The sequence below is a fragment of the Montipora capricornis genome, chromosome 12 (assembly GCF_036669925.1).
Source record: "Montipora capricornis isolate CH-2021 chromosome 12, ASM3666992v2, whole genome shotgun sequence".
NCBI classification, from domain to species: Eukaryota; Metazoa; Cnidaria; class Anthozoa; order Scleractinia; family Acroporidae; genus Montipora; species Montipora capricornis.
Window position 1 is genome coordinate 31,107,438 of NC_090894.1, and position 5,000 is coordinate 31,112,437.

Sequence of the window (5,000 nt, forward strand, 5' to 3'; positions counted from 1 at the left end):
TTAAAAAGCCAAAACCAAAGCAATTACAGAGCCATTCACAAGCCCAAGCTAATTACGATTTTCAGCCAACCATGAACTAATGGAATTCACAAAGTAATTTACTCGTTCTCACAAACCAATGAGGAGCAAATGTAAAGCCAATCACCTACAATCTTGGACAAATTAAATGGAACATTGAGACAAGCCCTCCCCCCCAAATCAGTGATGGGAAAATGGCGCGTTTTGGCCTTCACGCACCTTCACCCTTGATTTGGGGGAGAGGGGGCATTTCTGTTCCATTTTATTCTGTCCAAGATTGTCTATGAGCCCCTGCTTGGCGTTACCAGTAGTATATGGGGTAATCACGACACGAAATCTGCTCTCGTTCGCTCAAAAGTTACATCATCCGAGAGCACATCTTTTATTCAAAAAATAAACTGAACAAGGCGACAATGAAAAAAACTACATACAAGTGGCATTTCACGTTAACATAAATTGTAAACAAAAAAGGGAATAAAACTATTGGGGAAAAAAAAAAAAAGAAAAAGAAATCGGATGTAAGGAGTATTCGAACCTTCTACCACAGATTATCTACCCCATCCAACTATCCAACCTACCCACATTCTACGCTTGAGACTTTGCATCCGTGCGCTAACCATACCCGAATACGTAAGCTTGTTGAATTTTTAAGAACTGCCATTTGCGCTCCCTGAAATTTGTTGACGATACCTGATCTATCTTCTGATTTTTCCACGCTGAAAAATACAGCATGATTTACGTTCACAAAAGTGTTGATGGGCACGATTTGCGGGCTATCAGCAACGAATTTTGTCGATTTTCCACGATTTTATCGTCTGGCCAGAAAGGTGACAGAACAGATTGACACTTTTTTCCATTGCTTGTTAACCGTGCTTAACCGTTGAAAAGCGTCTCAAGACAGACGTTAATCGTATAAAAAGTCTCGTGAATCGTACCTTAAATGTTTTAATGCCATGTAAAACCATTCAAGTGCTCTACAAAGCTTTAAAGGCGCTACTTTAATGCTTGAGTCTTTTGCCATTGCTTCGTTTAATCTCAGCGATGCGACCCTTCATAGACCCTATAGTTTTATCGATTTACTCCCCAGAAATGCTTCCAGATAAGATCAGTAGTGGGCTTGAGAACTGAAACTCTTACTTTTGTTTACACATGCTATTGTACTGTTTTAGTAGATTTGGTTGCCAGACTATGGCCAAAAAGTCGATCGGCCTTCGCTTATCTATTGAAATAGACCTTGATTTTAGAGTTGGCGCTTTAACAAGGATATGTTTAGGGTTGAAATTAACATCTACTTGACAAATTCTGTTCGGTAGATATTTTGAGATTTCTTGCCAGCTATATGTATGCAATAACTGTAGTTATTGTTTAGCCATTCGTCATCAACGAGAACAACAACGACATAAAAATGAAATAAAGAAACCTCTTCATCTGCACGTAAATCGGTTTTTAAGCCTTCCATGCTCCGTTTTGCTTTTGATGAACCTTCCCGCTGACAGAAAGTGATTATTTGCTCTTACTGAAATACTCCTCCTTTATTGCAGTGAAATAAAACTGTCCCGTAAATTTCTTTTGCAAGAAGTATAGTTTTGCATTGCAAAAGTAGTATGATGTTGTAACGTTATGCAAAACCTAAAAATTTTCTCGTTTAAATATCGGATTTCAAGTTCCCCCAAATCCTCAACAGCGAGCAAAAGGCAAAAAAAAAATCCAGATCTCTATTTGCGTTGGATTGATTAAGTGTTAGTGTGCCTCCTTGCATGCCTTTCTGGCCACTGGAATACAAAGCCTGCGGGTAAAATAACGCTCTTAATGCAGACATCCCGTTGATATGCGAACTACTATGGTCCGCTTGGCTTCGGGTAACGAGCTTTCAAATGTGAATCAACAGATTATATCTTCCTTGTATTGGTGGTTTTCACGTGACGTCATCAAAATTTTTAAAAATGGAAATTATCAATCGTCTTGAGATTTTAGTTTGGTTAGTTAGTAAAACAGCTGAAGACTTATCATTTCACAAATTTTCACGTTTAATAGGGTTTTTCGTCCTGTGATAAAACAAGGTTGAATTTCTAAGCTTTTGCGTGACACGGTATTAAAAAAATGGCGGCCGAAAATACTGTCACGTAAGTTAAAAAGTGACATCCGTTGAGATTCAATTTTCTATCGTACTTTTGGCTGCACAAGTAAATCGGAATTGAAATCGATTTCAGCGGCCGCTTGTGATCAAGTTTCCTTGCGTGTTACTAACAACTCCCGAAACAAAAGTTACATCTGAGACACTTGGATTGATGGCAAGACGATGGGTTTTCCTTTTTCTTAGCTTTTTTGTTTGTTTGTTATTTTCTTTCGAGTGTTACATCGTTCGACAAGAAATGTGCAAATTCAACACGAAGATCACAATCGCTGACCGGCATTGTTTCTTCATGGTCAAAAATTCACTTTCCTAGACGAGGTTATTTATCACCACGTAATTCCATCATTTAAAATAGAAGCGGCTTGCCCATTTGGGGGCTGATATGTTGAAATTCAAGCATTCTTCTAACATACCTCTTTATTTTCTTGATTTGCGGACGCGCTGGCGGGCCTATTGCCACCACGGACTTACACTCTTCCACTCTTAGGCTGTTACACTCATACACTCTTAAAATCCGGTGAAATAGTGTATAGTGCACTTACACTTACAGTGCACTACCCCAATAACGAAAGACGGACGTTTCTTGGTTGTTTAACTCTGAAAGCGAAGAACGATGAACATTCTTCCCTGTAGTACATTCAATGTAAATCAATGTAAACAAGACCCTTGCCATAGATGATTACGTGCACCTTTTTGGTTGCCTAGCAGGAGATCAGTTTCTTAATTTTGACAAAATATCATTGCCTGATTTCAAGCCGAGGGGGACAAGGTAAGAGTCTGCAAAGTATATGATAAACAACTATTAATCGTCGTCAGAACTATTGATTGTCAACAGAACGTCATCGTCAAAACGTGCACACCAAGCTTTATAAAATTCCCAAGTTTGGTGTTAATAGATCCAATATTAAGCGAGATACAGCCATTTAAAGACGTTAAAATTTACAACGAAATGTATGGCCATCCAGACGCTGCACCCGGCTTTGTAATTTTGACGTATTCAAATGACTGTATCCCAGTCAAAACTAGCCCATTAGGATTTTTGTAAATTTCGCTGTGTCTTTCTGACTTTGTGGATCAATAGTTGCTAATCTTATGATTAACAGGCTCGTACCTAGTCCCCTTCGGCTTGAAATCATAAAATGACCTTTCCTTTGAATCATAGAAGTCAGACACTGCAAAAACAAAAAACAAACAGTGCTTTTACGATCATTTGTCATTAATCTTTGGCTGAGAATTCGAAATTCACAGTTTTTAGTAAAAACTATGTAATTTTTTCTTCATCTGTCTTCTGGCTTGTCTTTTACTCCTAACTCCCGGCTTTTGCATTCCTTTTTGGTGCAAACGTAAAGCCAAAAACATTTTTTGACCTGGCATCAGATTAGACTGAAAAGATGAGGAATTATGAAGCGGAAACAACATGGCCGGTCTTTCCTTAGTGTGAGAATAAGTACTGATAGAGATGTTTATGAGCCCTCAGAAGACGACTACAAGCTTTTTATGGTAAAAGTCGATGACATATGTTTTTGTTAGCTTCCGGTCGCCATACTTGTGCCCCTCGTAGGGACACAAACATGGCGTCTTCATACAAAGCCGTATAAATTTGAGTAAAACATTTCTTCGAATATCTCCCGCAAGAAACATCGCTCAGATCTGGACCCTTGCGAGACTGTTTGAATGTTCATCTGCTTTTATCTCGTTAATTCCTAAAATCATTTGTTGAATGGTTCTGATTAGGGTGTGACAGTGAAAACCGGCAATTGGACCCAATTTGGTTCTCGAATGAAATTCTCTGTTGTCACAAGAATTGTGGCCCTTGTCGACTTCCTGAGGACAAATATACTTTCTGGAATGATATGCGTTCCCTATCAAGTTTATAGCTAGTTCTCATGGGATATCTAGTGGGTGGATAGTTTTAAGGGCTACAAAAAGTCACGGGCACCCAACGAGAATATAGTTCAAAACCACTTAAACATAGGATTGTCAAACGGTAGATATAGGCATATTTTTATCCCCTAAATATTTTTCATCTGTTCGGATATCCTAGCTGAAAGTTTAGAGATCTGAAAATTATAGGGATTAAAACTTAACTTTTCGAAAATTTCAGTCAAAAAAAAAAGGCTCCCGAAAACTCTAGGTGACAATTTAGGGTAAAAATCCGTTAAAAGTGGGCAATTATGCCATTTTTACTGGGTTGCCAGTATGGCAATCCCAGTCGGAAAGTGGGTGGGATTTGTTTGTTTTCTTTTTTTACTGAGTTGCCAGTACGGCAATCCCAGTCGATTTGTTTGTTTTATTTTTCTTTTTTTTATTTTCTGTGTCGGTAATAGTCTTGCCTGTCACTCCTCTGGTAAGTGTTGTCTTTGTGCATAGAGCCTTCTGCGCGTATTTTCTTAGGATTGAGAGGGTAGTGGAAATGCGTAGATTTCTCTGGTAGACACAGGAGAATCATTAACTTAGCCTGCAATGGCGTCGAAAGTCATATAACGCGAATGGCGTTTTAGTGGATCCTTAAACAAAATATACCCTTATGGAGCTCAATAATGGAAGTCAGTTGGATAAACTAGGCAGGAGGTGAAAATCCAACACCTGGAATCTCAAAAGCGACGCGTAATGGACTTCGACAACAATCTATCGCCCGTCCAGCCGCAATCAAAGTGAGCTGTATTTCTAAAATAAGTTTTACCAAGTGTGCTGTTATGTAGAACACTGAAACCAAATGGAAAATTCTCTGGTAACTTATGGGTTCAACAAAGACAGAGAACGAATCGAACACCTTACGTGGATCTGTGATCAACTCTGCACAGTCTTTAGGTAACTGGAAATGTGACAGCCAAGAATTATTTGAAAG